Here is a 15,367-nt window from a genome sequence, read left to right on the forward strand (position 1 = left end):
TTTGAGTCCTAAACAAGTCATTCTTCAGCTAATTTCAGGCCTTAACACTGAAAAATGGTAACAGTATTATAGCCTTTTAATGACAGCATATTAGCAGTGTGTGGCTGTATAATATTATTATTATTATTATTATTATTATTATTGTTATAATTTTTTTTTACCCTTCCAACTAAAATGCAAAATCCATGGTACACAGATAACCATGACAGACACGCTGTATACACAAAGAGCAGTGCAGCTACACATAAAGAAATGTTAAACGTACTACTGATCTTACAAAACAATAAATTATATATTTTTGAGAACATATGACTAAAATAAAAACTAGCTCAGCACTAAAAGCTCAGGCTAGTTTGAACTGAATTTGGATGACAACAGAAACCAAAACGACTGAGCTGAAGAAAGTTTACAGAGAAGACAGCAAAATGATGGTGAATGTACGAAGCTGAACTTTTTTCGCCAGCAACTTCTTATTTGAATTTTCCATTCCACCTTAAAAGGTGCTGCAGTTACATGCCGGTGCCTAACTGCTGCACCATTTAAGGTGGAATGGAAAACTCAAATAAGAAGCTGCTGGCGAAAAAAGTTCCACATTTAAGTTTAAGGTGGAACGACAAATTCATGCAAGTGGAATCGTAAGTCAGTTAAGGGTGAGTCCAGGTCGAGTCTTGAGTCAGTTAAACGTGACTGTGAGTTGAGTTGTGAATCCGGGTCGAGTCAGGAGTCAGTTAAGGGTGAGTCCAGGTCGAGTCTTGAGTCAGTTAAACGTGACTGTCGAGTTGCAGGTGTGTAAGGGTGAGTCCGAGTTGAGTCATGGGTGAGTCAAAGTGGAGTTGCGAATCAGTTACAAGCGAGAATGAGTCAGTCAAGTCGCAAGTCAGTTAAAGGTGAAACAGAGTCGAGTTGCAGGTGTGTTAAGGGTGAGTCAGAGTTGAGTCATGAGTGAGTTAAAGGTGACTGAGAGTTGTGAACTTTTTTTGCCAGCAGCTTCTTATTTGAATTTTTTCGATTCCACCTTAAAAGGTGCAGCAGTTAGACACCGGAATGTAATTGCTGCACCTTTGAAGGTGGAACGATAAATTCCAATCTTAAGCTGCCGAATAACAACTCAACTTCAGCCTCGTGGTGAATGTTGGGCTTGTTTTACCTGCAGAAGCTGTTAAAATCAGTCAAACAGAGAGACGCTGTGTTTCTTTTCTTCTACTGCCATGAAGAAAACGGTCAGTTCGCCTGGTGAGTTTCTCCAGTAAGACTATAGTTTAAGTGCTGAGTGAGGGCGCATTGATGCTGTTAATGGAGGTGATGAAGATGAACTCAGCGCTTCTCTCGTCTTCTGAAATAAAATAAGCTGAGTATAAACACAGTGACAGACGTCTGACGACGCTGCTGTTTATTCGGTTTACGGCATTAAACAATCCATTCACATGAAAAGTAACCGACTGTGTATCAGTCTGCAGTCTGACTTTCCACGTTTCTTCCACTTTGGATCTCAAGTCTTTCCGAGTCATAAGGCTGAAGTCCGAGTCGAAGTCCGAGTCACTGGCGTGGTCAAAGTCAAGTCACAAGTCTTTCTCGTTTTTCATTCTCAGCACTGCAGTAACACTGACGTGGTGGTGGTGTGTTAGTGTGTGTTGTGCTGGTCTGAGTGGACCAGACACAGCAGTGCTGCTGGAGTTTTTAAACACTGTGTCCACTCACTGTCCACTCTATTAGACACTCCTACCTTGTCAGTCCACCTCATAGATGTAAAGTCAGAGACGATAGCTCATCTGCTGCTGCACAGTTTGTCGGTCATCCTCTAGTCCTTCATCAGTGGTCACATGACGCTGCCCACAGGACGCTGCCCACAGGATGCTGTTGGCTGGTATTTTTGGTTGGTGGACTATTCTCAGTCCAGCAGCGACACTGAGGTGTTTAAAAACTGCAGCAGCACTGCTGTGTCTGATCCACTCAGACCAGCACAACACACACTAACACACCACCACGTCAGTGTTACTGCAGTGCTGAGAATGATCCACCACCCAAATAGTACCTGCTCTGTGAGGGTCCATGGGGGTCCTGACCACTGAAGAACAGGGTAAAAGGGGGCTAACAAAGTATGCAGAGAAACAGATGGACTACAGTCTGTAACTGCAGAACTACAAAGTGCACCTATATAGTAAGTGGAGCTGATAAAATGGACAATGAGTGTAGAAACAAGGAGGTGGTCAGAATGTTATGCCTGATGGGTGTATAATACATTTTAAATAGCCTTCCTGTTTCTTGACTGAAGTTCCTTTATCGGAAATGACTTTCACTTCCAGTTTTTTCCAGCTTGAAGATGACTTACATGAAGATGAGAGACGCTCTGTACTGAGCATGTGCAGCTTATTAGCGTGGGCATTAGTATGTTTTAACATTCACTGAGGTCACACAGTGGCATTTATCCCCAAAACACTCCAGTTCCAGCCAAGCTTGAGCAGATCAAGAGCAATTATCAGCTGCTCCCTTCTCATATGAATTAAACACAACTTGTAATTGTGCGGCGGAGAGTGAGAACACGAGTTACCGAGCTAGAGATGTAGCTAATCGCTCCTCTGCAGCATAAAGAGCATTACTCTATTACTAGTGATGTATGCAGGGAGATTTTCAGGTTGATTTAGTTCATTACTGAGCGAACAGGGAGATTCATCAGTCGAAATGTTTGCCCAAAGAAGTCATTTTATGGTTGTGGGTTCGTAATGGTTTCTGCCTTTTATATTAAAGGTGCCACTGCATCTAATAGCAGCTATTCCTATACAGTATCTCTCTAACGGTAACATTTCAAAACAAAGAAGACATTTTGTTTACTTTAATGTAATGTTTATTTACTCTTTAATGCAACAAGGTTTCTTCCAAGTAATTTTGGACCATTTGTGTTGGTCAGTTTCACATGGAATTTTCAGGTTCATGGCCACTGGAATTTTCGCAAGGAGCTACAAAGTTATAAGTTGGGGACTATTTTACACACCCTGCATTTACCTCGGGTGGCACGGTGGCGCAGTGGGTAGCGCTGTCGCCTCACAGCAAGAATAGCCAGGGTTTGATTCCCGGCCGGGTGACCAGGGTCGTTTCTGTGTGGAGTTTGCCTGTTCTCCCTGTGTCTGCGTGGGTTTCCTCCAGGGTACTCCGGTTTCCTCCCACAGTCCAAAGACATGCAGTCAGGCTGATTGGACATGTTAAATTGCCCCTAGGTGTGAGTGAATGTGTATGTCTGTCTGTCTGCCCTGTGATGGACTGGCGACCTGTCCAGGGTGTATCCTGCCTTCTGCCCAATGACAGCTGGGATAGGCTCCAGCACCCCACCGCGACCCAGAAGGATAAGTGGTTTAGATCATGTATGTATGCATTTACCTCTCCACCATGAATGAATTTGAAAATTATATTTCTGTCCATATACCACCTTCACCTGATTTGGAATCTATAAAAGCATCTCTCCACCAATTTTTCAAACATTCTGCTTAGTTGACATCTAAATAAAGTCATTCAGAGTGGTTTGGTTTGAAATGGTTGATTGTAGAAACTTCAGAATTGTTCACAGTGGTGGTGATAGGAACCAGGGGTCACCATGACTACAGCTCAACTATAGACATTTTATTTACTATCCAAAACCACAACCTACACATGTCTTCTGAGCTCTTATATGTAATGTTGATGATGGTAAAATAGTCATAAATGTGAAAAATAAGTTTCTCTTGGGACTATTTTACAATGCCCTGCATGTATCCCTCCACCGTGAATGAGTTTAAAAATCCGTTTTAGATGAACAACTTTCCAAAACAATCGTAAAACAGGGTGTCAGGCATCAGTGTATTTATAACCATCTCACGTGAGGGAGGTTTTAGAGGTGGACGTCTGGTTCCTATCACCACCACTGTGAACAATTCTGACTCAGTAAGTTTCTCTATAATGGTGCATTAAATTATGCAGAACATCTTAAACATTTCATTACATATACATTTGGAAAAATTGGTGAATTTGCCTGACGTTTTGGGGGAATTTTGCAGTTCAGAAGTGTCCTCCAGGGTCTCGTAAGACAAAAGCACTGCACTGCAATCATCATTGCTCCATTGCAGCAACAATTTTCATGTGAGCCATCACACTTTAGGGAAGCTTGAGGCTTTTAAGGGTGTATTGATCTCTTCTCTTATGTTTATTGTGTGATATTTCATTCTTGGTGTATATTTGCTATAGTTGCTTGAGAAGAATCAGCTAAGGTGTTTCTAATAAAGTGGCCAGTGAGTGAAAACACAACTTAGGTGTTCCTAATAAAGTGGCCAGTGTATGGAAGTGCAAAGTAGATGTTTCTAATAAAGTGGCCAGTGTATGGAAGTGCAAAGTAGATGTTTCTAATAAAGTGGCCAGTGAGTGAAAACACAAGTTAGGTGTTTCTAATAAAGTGGCCAGTGAGTGAAAGTACAAGGCACAGGTTTCTAATAAAGTGGCCAGTGAGTGGAAGGAAAAGGCAAGTGTTTCTAATAAAGTGGCCAGTGAGTGGAAGTACAAGGTAGGTGTTTCTAATAAAGTGGCCAGTGAGTGAAAACACAATTTAGATGTTTCTAATAAAGTGGCCAGTTAAAGGAAGTAGAAGGTAGATGTTTCTAATAAAGTGGCCAGTTAGTTGGAAACACAAGGTTGGTGTTTCTAATAGAGTGGCCAGTGAGTGGAAGCACAAGGTAGGTGTTTCTAATAAAGTGGCCGGTGAGTGGAAGTACAAAGTAGATGTTTCTAATAAAGTGGCCAGTGAGTGGAAGTACAAGGCAGGTGTTTCTAATAAAGTGGCCAGTGAGTTGGAAACACAAGGTGGGTGTTTCTAATGAAGTGGCCAGTGAGTGGAAGCACAAGGTAGGTGTTTCTAATAAAGTGGCCAGTGAGTGGAAGCACAAGGCAGGTGTTTCTAATAAAGTGGCCAGTGAGTGGAAGTACAAGGTAGGGAACCAACCACTAGATGCCACCAAACAACCAATAAGAAGCAGAAATGCACCTCATGCTTTACAAATGCAATTCCAAGTGGATGTGATGAGTGGACTTACATCGCAGATTGAATTATTCAATAAATGCATTATAATGAATATTTAGTAGTGGACGATGTTTTACAAAGTCTGTTTGCATCTTTGGTTTCGCAATGCTGTTGCTAAGACATCACATACATTGTCTTATTGCGCCTTTTGAATATGAGGAAACATGTACATGTGTTTTTTTCTTCTGCAGATATTTTAGGATTCAGAGAAAAAAAAAAAACGTTCTCTTAGTGTTCTTGGTATTTTTAAACTTTCGGAAAAAGTGAGCACATCGAAACCGCTGTGCTCTGCCAGTGCAACAAATATGTTAAGTGATGTAATCTCATGTTGAGCAACAGCTCAACTATCCCCAGAGCACAAACTGTGATATTAATACATTTACTGCACGTCTGTGCTTTTGTACATTCTTTGCAATACTTCCCAGCATCCACTTGTCACAACGGATGCATATGCATGTTTGGTAATTATCTTCACGACTGCAACCCATACATGAAGTCCACTGTCTAGCATCTTCTATCTCTACAATTCTGTAAGTTCCGCACAGTCAGTAGGTCCTCAGGATTTTCTTACAGTTTTCTTACTCATTAATGTGAGAAGCCACTCCTGTCAGTCTTGTTCTACTTGTATCCCAACTAAACCGTCCAGTGCAGCCCATAAGTGGAAGGATCCTTCTTCTGAGTCTTGGGCTGCATTTACACAGCAGGTAAAAGTGGCCCAAATCTGATTTTCTCACCAAATCCGATTTTTTTGTTTGGCTGTTCAGATTATCTTTTAAATGTGATCTGTATGCGACATCAGTCTGAACCGATCAGCTCCTAAACTGACCTGCATGAACAAAAGAGCAGTGCTTCACGTGGCGGCTCGTCCAGAGGCAAACAGTCATGACGGCCAGTGAACGCCTGTCGCTCCCGCAGCTTCAGTTTCATCTTTGCCAGCATCACAGGAGTGATTCTAAAGTTCCAGTTGTTGACAGCTGGACTCATCACCCACAGTGTGTTCGAGTTCGCCGTAAAAAGGGCTCGTTATTCAACCACGGCCACTTCTTTGGTTCGTGTCCTCGGATTCTTTAAACTGTTCTCTGACGCTGCAGCCTCGGGCTTCTCTGGCCGCGTTCGGCCGTTTCGTTTGAAATCTCTTCAAACACGAAGCGGTTTGAGTCGAGTTGGATTGACGTAAAAGTCGCATGAATTCCAATCTGGCTGTTCAGTCGCCTTGCTGCAGATCGGATACGGATCGGATTTCAGTACCACATATGAAAGCGTCTCAAATCGGAATTGAAAATGTCAGATTCAGTGTGTTTATCTGTTCACACTGACACACAGACACACATCTGTGTCACATTTGAGGAAGAAGATCGGATTTGGGCCACTTTTACCTGCTGGGTAAACGTAGCCTTGGTTCCTCTCAGTGGTTCTTCCTCATGATCTTAGGGAGTTTTTCTTGACATCACCTTCCTCATTAGCGCTCCTTAGTAGGCTTAGAGTGCATGTTGGGTTTAGGTTTTAGGTTGAGGTTTAGGTTAGCATTAGAGTAAGTGTTGGGTTTAGGTTTAAGGTGAAGGTTAAGTTTAGGTTTCGAGTGAGTGGTTTAGGTTTTTAGTCAAGGTTAAGATTAGGTTTAGGGTTTAGATTGTGGGTTGAAATTAAGGTTAGTTTTAGAGGTTAGTTTAAAGGTTAGTTTAAGGTTAGTATTAGAGTGAGTGTTGGGTCTAGGTTTTAGGTTTAACAGTTAAGGTTAGGTGTAGAGTAAGTGTTAGGTTTAGGTTTTAGGTTGTGGTTATGGTTAAGGTTAAGGTTAGACTGAGTGTTAGGTTGAGGTTTAGGCTGAAGTTAAGGTTAGGTTTAGAGTGTGCTGGGTTGAGGTTTAGGTTTTGGGATGCCTTTAAGGTTAGGATTAGAGTGAGTATTGGGTTTAGGTTTTGGGTTGTGTTTAAGGTTAGAAGAGGTGAGTCTTGGATTTACGTTTAGGTTTTTGGGTTAAGGTTAAGATTAGCGTTACAGTGAGTGCTGGATCAAGGTTTAGGTTTTGGGTTGAGGTTTAGGGTTAGTGTGAGTACTAGGTTTAGGTTTAAGTTTTAGGTAGAGGTTTAGGGTTAGGGTTAGTGTGAATGTTAGGTTTAGGTTTGGGGTTTAGGTTAGTGTGAGTGCTAGATTTAGGTTTTAGGTTGAGGTTTAGGGTTAGTGTGAGTGCTAGGTTTAGGTTTAAGTTTTGGGTTGAGGTTTAGGGTTAGTGTGAATGTTAGGTTTAGGTTTTGGGTTTAGGTTTAGGTTAGTGTGAGTGCTAGGTTTAGGTTTTAGGTTGAGGTTTAGGGTTAGTGTGAGTGCTAGGTTTAGGTTTAAGTTTTAGGTAGAGGTTTAGGGCTAGGGTTAGTGTGAATGTTAGGTTTAGGTTTGGGGTTTAGGTTAGTGTGAGTGCTAGATTTAGGTTTTAGGTTGAGGTTTAGGGTTAGTGTGAGTGCTAGGTTTAGGTTTAAGTTTTGGGTTGAGGTTTAGGGTTAGTGTGAATGTTAGGTTTAGGTTTTGGGTTTAGGTTTAGGTTAGTGTGAGTGCTAGGTTTAGGTTTTGGGTTTTGGGTTTAGTTTAGGGTTTAGAAATAGAGTGAGTATTAGGTTCAGGTTTTGGGTTAAGATTAATGTTAGCGTAAGAATCTATGTTTTAATAATAAAGAATTAAGGTGAATGTAGTCGCAGTTCAGTTGAATGTTAAGTGAAGACAAGGTGAGCGTTTACAAAGCATCTACACCGGATCACCATTACAGAGTATTCTGCGCTGTTGAGCAGATGTGTGAGAGGTTTGGGGAGCTGAGAGAGATGGAGACACGAATGGGTGGGTAACGTGTGGGGGGAACGGATTCAGCCTGTGTTGGAGAGTCGGGCAGTAATGGGCTGATCCGTTAGTGCTGCAGGAGGAGGGTGCAGAGTTCACGCTAAGTGAGATGGATGGCTGTGTGTTGAAACCCCAGTGGTGAGATGAAGACCCTCTCACACACACACACACAGACACACACACACACACACAGACACACACACACACTGATCTGAGCAGCAGCACTGTGCTCATTTATCACAGAGAGGGGTGTGTGTGCGTGTGTGTGGTAGTCATGATCACCACTGAACACACATCTCAGCACTCCACTGTCTCTGAACTGTCAAAAAACATCTAAATCAGACAGTAAACAGGCTTTTATAGATCAGATGATGCCTGTTTTAGAATATCATAGCTGTTAAATTAAAACCTCTTAATTTTTGCACAAATTTTTACACTGTTTGAAATTTCCAGCTGCTGTTTAACTTGTGTAGAATCTTTTTGATACAGTTTCTATTTCAGAAAAATATCCACATATCAGTAATTATCTATGCTGAAGGCCTACCTTACGTATCAATACAGTAATCAATATACATGCAACACAGCCCTTATGGGTCCACATTCTGCCCACCTTATAGGTCCACCATATTTAAGTGCCTATATGTTTAAGTTGTTTAAGTTGCTGTTGGGAAAAAACCCATATATTTATCTCTGACTTATCTTCCCTCTCTCTTTTCTCTCTCTCTCTCTCTCTCTTTCCCACTTTCTCTCCTCTGTCTGCATCTCTCTCCTTCTTGATCTCTCCTCCCTCTATCTCTCCCTCTCTCTTTCTTCTTTCATTATTTCTCTCTTTTCTATCTATAGCTCACTCGCTCTTTCTTTCTCTCTTTTTCTTTTCTATCTGTATCTCTCTCTTTCTTTATCTCTATCTCTCTCTCAATTTAACTTTATCTCTTTCTCTTTTTATCCTCTCTTTTGTTACTAATTCTCTCTATTTTTCCTCCCTCTTCCTCTCTTATAATTCTCTCTCCTTCTCTCTCTCTCTCTCACTGTCTCTTAATTTAACTTTATCTCTTTTTATCCTCTTTTTTGTTACTTATTCTCTCTATTTTTCCTCTCTTCCCCTCTTACAATTCTCCCTCTCTTTCTCTTTTCTCTTTATCTCTCTTTCTCTATCTCTCTACTCCCTCTCTCTTTCCCACTTTCTCTCCTCTTTCTGTATGTCTCTCTCCTTCTTGATCGCTCTTCCCTCTATCTCTCCCTCTCTCTTTCTTCTTATCTCATTTCTCTCTTTTCTATCTATAGCTCGCTCGCTCCCTTCTTTCTTTCTCTTTTTCTTTTGTATCTATATCTCTCTCACTCTTTTCTTTCTCTCTCTTTCTCTCTCAATTTGACTTTATCTCTTTCTCTTTTTATCCTCTCTTTGTTTCTTATGCTCTTTATATTTCCTCTTCCTCTCCTATAATTCTCTCTCTCTTTCTGTTCTCTCTCTCTGTTTCTCACTTTCTCTCCTTTCTGTATCTCTCTCTCCTTCTTGATCTCTCTCCCCTCTATCTCTCCCTCTCATTCTTCTTACCTCATTTCTCTCTTTTCTGTCTATAGCTCATTCGCTCCCTTCTTTCTTTCTGTTTTTCTTCTCTCTCTCTCTCTCTCTCTCTCTCTCTCTCTCTCTCTCTCTTACATACATATGGGATGTATAATCACATATAGACTCTTCCATATGTATAATAACTTTGGGACATATTATTTTTGCATACATGTACTTATGTAATTATAATACATATGGGGCATATTAGAATTACATATCGATACCCAAAACTTTGTAACTCCATAACTTTACACCATTTACACAGCAGTGCCAGCTGCTCATCCAATATTACTTGGAATAAAATCTCCTTAAAACAAAGTAAGTTTTCCGTTGTGCGGCGGAGTCGCCGGTTCAGACGTATGAAGTTCTGTCACGCCTGAGATGATATGCTGTTATTAAAGGTCAACGTGATGGAGCGCCAGAGTAATTGTTAGTCTCGGATCAAAGCCCAGGCTCAGAGGACGTCCTGATTTTGTGTCTTGTAATACAGCGCTCGGATGGCGGGAGGGCCTCGCTGCCCTTGGCTGTGATCAAACGCCTGTAATTGGTTCGTTTGTGCAGCTGCAGCGCTGGGAGGCTAAACTCCACGGCCTTTACACGGACAGGCAGATCAGCTGGACGCTTTGGTCAAGAGAGGCCAAGCTGCACTGCCTGCAGGACGGTGGAGGGGGGTCCGCTGCTGATGTTGGTGCTGATGCTGTTGCTAAGGCGCTGCTTTTGCTGGCTCACAAAGTAGACGGGCATTTGGAGAGCAAGCTGTGCATGGACACCACAGCGTCATTGTAAGTCTGTCTGGACACATCTGAGGGTAGTGGCCGTTCTGTACTCCCTCTGTTTGGGTTCTCAACGTGGCTTTGACTTGTGATTGACATTTAGTTCCATCTGCCGTTTTCTGTCCATTGTGCTCCACACTCCACCTCCTACTATGGTACTTCTCAGCCTCTCTCTCTCTCTCTCCCTCTCTCTCTCTCTCTCTCTGTCTCTCTGTCTCTCTCTCACACCTACAGTGCCAGTGCTGTTGCATATTTGTCACACTTGATCATCAAACTACTTTTACTATTAGACAATAATAACCCAAGTAAACAAAAAATGCTGTTTTTAAACGATGACTTCGTTTATTGAAGGAAGAATGCTGTCCGGCCCTACCTGGCCCTATGTGAAAAAGTAATTGCCCCCTACTAAATCAACCAATTAACCAAATTCAATTGGCTATTGGGTTCAATTTCACCAGCCACACCCAGGCATGATCACTGCCAGACCTTTTGAATCTATACATCACTTAAATAGAACCTGTCTGGCGATGTGAAGCAGCTAGAAGGTCTCAAAAAGCAGCACAAAGTCATTGAAATCTGCCAGTCTGGAAAGGGTTGCAAAGCCATTGCTAAGGCTCTGGGACCCCAGCAAACCACAGTGAGAGCCATTATCTACAAATGGAGAAAACTTTAAAACAGTGGTGCACCTTCCCAGGAGCGGCTGGCCTATCGAAATTTCACCAAGAGTGCATCGGCAACTCCTCCAGGAGGTCACAAAAAAACCCCAGATGAACATCTTAAGAACTGCAGACTCACTTGCCTCAAGGTCAGTGTACACGATTCCACAATAAGAAAGACACTGGGCAAAATGGCATCCATGGGAGAGCTGCAAGGCGCAAAACCACTGCTGATCAAAAAAGGACACAAAGGCTTGTCCTGCATTTGCCAAAAATTTCTAGAAGATCCCAGAACTTTTGGGATAATATTCTGTGGACTGATGAGTCAAAGGTGGCACTTTTTGGAGGACATGGGTCCCGTTCCATCTGGCGTAAAGCGAACACTGCATTCCACCATAAGAACATCATAGCAACAGTGAAGCATGGTGGTGGTAGTGTGATGGTCTAGAGCTGCTTTGCTTCTGCAGGACCTGGATGTCTTGTCATAATTGATGGAACCATGAATTCTGCTCTCTCTGTATCTCTTTCTCCTTCTTTATCTCTTCTCCCTATCTCTTTCTTCTTATTTCTCTCTCTCTTTTATTCTGTCTGTATCTCTCTCCTTCTCTCCTTTTTCTCTATCTTTACAGAGAAATTTCTTTAAAGAGATATATATCTCAATTTAACTTTCTATATCTCTCTCTCTTTCCTTTCTCTCTCTCTCCTTTTCACTGTCTCTCTCTCTCAATTTATCTCTTTTCCCTTTTTTTATCTCTGATCTCTTATCTCTCTTTCTCACTTTCTTGTTCTTTATCTCCCTTCTCTCTCTTCTCTCTTCTTATTTCATCTGTCTTTCTCTTTTTCTCTTATCTCTATATCTCTTCTTCCTCTTGCGTTCTCTATCTATCTTCTTTAAAGAGATGTCTTAATATCTCTTTATCTCAATTTAGCTCTCTCTCTCTCTCTCTCTCTCTCTCTCTCTCTCTCTCTCTCTCTCTTCTCTCTCTCTCTCTCTCTCCCTCTCTCTCTCTCCCTCTCCCTCTCTCCCGCGTCACATTGAGGAACGCTTACTGACCTGGTTATGGAGGATCTCAGAGGTTTGCTGTATGTGTGTGATTATATAATCTGATGTAATACACTGCAATGTAGTGAAACTCACTCTGGGTAAACACTAATGAGGAGCGGGCTGTGCAGGCAGGTGTACACAATGAACTAAAGGTTACGTCTAGATGGTACAAATAAGCTGGTTTTGGTGAACAGCAGCATTTTCATACCCAAACATCGGGACGAAGCTGAAGTCAGCTTCCTATTTGCCAACTTCTTGTTAGAATTTTCCGTTCCACCTTAAATGGTGCAACAGTTACACTTTGCCACCCATAGGCGCCAGAATAAAACTGCTGCATCATTTAAGGTGGAACGGAAAGTTCGAATAAGAAGCCGGACAGATCTCTCATATGCTGATAATGTCAAAGCAACGTTACCACATTTTTGTGAGTAGCGTTCTCTATAGCAGGCTGGGTTGCCAGGTCAAGGAAAAATCTCCAGCCTGAATTTTGCTTAAAAGCCTCCCACCAGAAGCACCAGCATTTTGAAATCTTACATGCTTTAAATGTCAATATTCTTGGTTAGATCTGCCTCAAGTTGTATTAAACCCAGTATGTGAAAGTGAATATACATCACCGTTAGCTTGAGGCTAACATAACACAGGAAACCCCATTGAGACACTTCCAGAAAGTGGCATTATCATTGTGGTGGGAATTTGGTGAGCAAAAACTACTGATAAAGTAATCATGGCTGTGATTTGGTCACTGTAGATAAATAAATAAACTGGGTTGTGAACGCGGCATTTAATATGTTTTAATGTTAGCAGTTCCTTCCGCCAAATTATAGTTCCTTAACAAGCAGCTTGTTGCGTCAGAGTAACAAGCTCTGCTCACTCGCTGCTCAGTCTGCTGTAAGCCTCACTTTTTGAAGTACGGACTGAGCCATAAAACTGCCGCAATATCAAGTTCAGCTCAGTTTTGTCATTTTTTGCCAGATCAGTATTAATGTTGTTTTGTTCCAGCCAGTCTGTAAAGCATCTTACAGCCCATTTAGTTTGGCGAATGGTGTTGGGTTCATTTCTGGCTGATTCCAGGTTGTTTAGCTGTTCTTGTGTCACAGCTGCCGACTGAAAAGCTGCTCAGTGGTGACGACAGTTTGGGAATTTAGTGTCGTCTCATCTTCAGAGTCTGACCAAATCGGCTGTCGGTCAAATGTGATCATAAAAATGTCCATTTTCTGTTTGTGGCAAAGTAAGAAGTAAAAACGTTCTAATGGCTTGAGCGTCTCCTACAGCCGTCAAAGTCGTTGCTTAGCAACGGCGTCTCAGAGGAGTGATACAGTGTTTGTGAAAAAAACGTGATGTTATGGCGAAATAACAGCACAGTTAGAACACTTCTCAGCCAATCGGCAACTAACTGTTGTATAAACACTGATATACTATGAAATTTTATTTATTGTATTTGTTGCATGCATGCCAAACATATATGGCAAAAAATAATGTGTCCAAAATGTGGAATAGCATTTATTAAAAATAATTCAGTTCCCCTTTCTTTGGTCCTGGCTTTCTTGAACTGGCTAAGCTGAAAGGGGCTTTAACACAAAGCTGTAGGTAAGATATTTTACTTATTTACTTAGTTAAGCAATGACATTACATTTTCAGTTAAACAGTTAAACATTAGGGCTTAGTCGGATTGCAGAGAGTGTAGCTTTTTATTTCCAGCTGAGTCTGTTTTTGCCACATGTCACAAGCATCATGCCACTAGAAGCACAAACAAAACACTCCCACAGCGATGTCATTAAAAAAACACAGAAAATGCAGAAACATTCTGCTTTTCAGACTGAACTGAGCTGCTTATGGTAGAAATACAGTGCAGTTTGAAGCTGAAAGTGTGCAGAGAATCAAAATGAGGGATCGTCACTGGAGTAAAAGAAGAAATGGATGATACCCAAATCTACTCAGGACTGACAACCTACAATCTAAAAAATTCTGGGTTAAAAACAGTCCAACATGGATGATTTCCATAACCCAGTGCAGTGTAACAGAACACACACTGGGTTACATCACTATGTCACCGAGTTGTATGCAGAGCCCAACAGGCTGGGTCATAAAAAGTACCCTAATATAAACCAATCAGGCATAACATTATGACCACCTCCTTGTTTCTACGCTCATCGTCCATTTTATCAGCTCCACTGACCATATAAGAGCACTTTGTAGTTCTACAGTTACAGACTGTAGTCCATCTGTTTCTCTGCATACTTTGTTAGCCCCCTTTTACCCTGTTCTTCAGTGGTCAGGACCCCCATGGACCCTCACAGAGCAGGTACTATTTGGGTGGTGGATCATTCTCAGCACTGCAGTAACACTGACGTGGTGGTGGTGTGTTAGTGTGTGTCGCGCTGGTACGAGTGGATCAGACACAGCAGTGCTGCTGGAGTTTTTAAACACTGTGTCCCCTCACTGTCCACTCTGTTAGATACTCCTACATTGTCAGTCCACCTTGTAGATGTAAAGTCAGAGACGATAGCTCATCTGCTGCTGCACAGTTTGAGTTGGTCATCCTGAAGTCCTTCATCAGTGGTCACAGGACGCTGCCCACAGGACGCTGTTGTCTGGATATTTTTGGTTGGTGGACTATTCTCAGTCCAGCAGTGACACTGAGGGGTTTAAAAACTCCAGCAGCACTGCTGCATCTGATCCATGATGATTAGACCAGCGCAACACACACTAACACACCACCACCATGTCAGAGTTACTGCAGTGCTGAGAATGATCCACCACCCAAATAGTTCCTGCTCTGTGAGGGTCCATGGGGGTCCTGACCACTGAGGAACAGGGTAAAAGGGGGCTAACAAAGTATCAGAGAAACAGATGGACTACAGTCTGTAACTGTAGAACTACAAAGTGACCCTATATAGTAAGTGGAGCTGATAAAATGGACAATTAGCATAGAAACAAGGAGGTGGTCATAATGTTATGTCTGATCAGTGTATGGTTATTTTGACTCAGCACTGGTTGTTGTTATAGTTGTTATTGTGACACAGTCTCTAACCCAACAGCTGGGATCCCAAAAACTATCCAGCATGGTGGAATTAACCCAACACTATCATGCTCAACCCATGGTTTGGGTAAGAAAAACAACCCAGCAGTTTTTAGAGTGTAATAACTAGTCAACTAACAGCGACATGGCGGAGTCGGCGACGCGCCAAAGTTGAGCAGAGGCTACCTTTATGCAAATAAGAGGCGAAGTGATGTGGCGACTCCCAATAGGAGTTGAGCAGTTGTAAACATAGAACGTGCTTTGTCTCTGCCACTGTGAAACAGTGTGCTCCTTTTTTGGGTACTAGATAATTGTTCCTACTACAGGTGGAATAATGGCGGCGGTGCTTTCGCTGCAAATAGACAGTTTGCAAAGATCAAATACTGTTTTCCCCATATTAAATAAAAATAAGTACACAAGAGATTTTTCACCAGGATTTTTGT

This window comes from Colossoma macropomum, unplaced genomic scaffold (assembly GCF_904425465.1).
Source record: "Colossoma macropomum unplaced genomic scaffold, Colossoma_macropomum, whole genome shotgun sequence".
Taxonomy (NCBI): domain Eukaryota; kingdom Metazoa; phylum Chordata; class Actinopteri; order Characiformes; family Serrasalmidae; genus Colossoma; species Colossoma macropomum.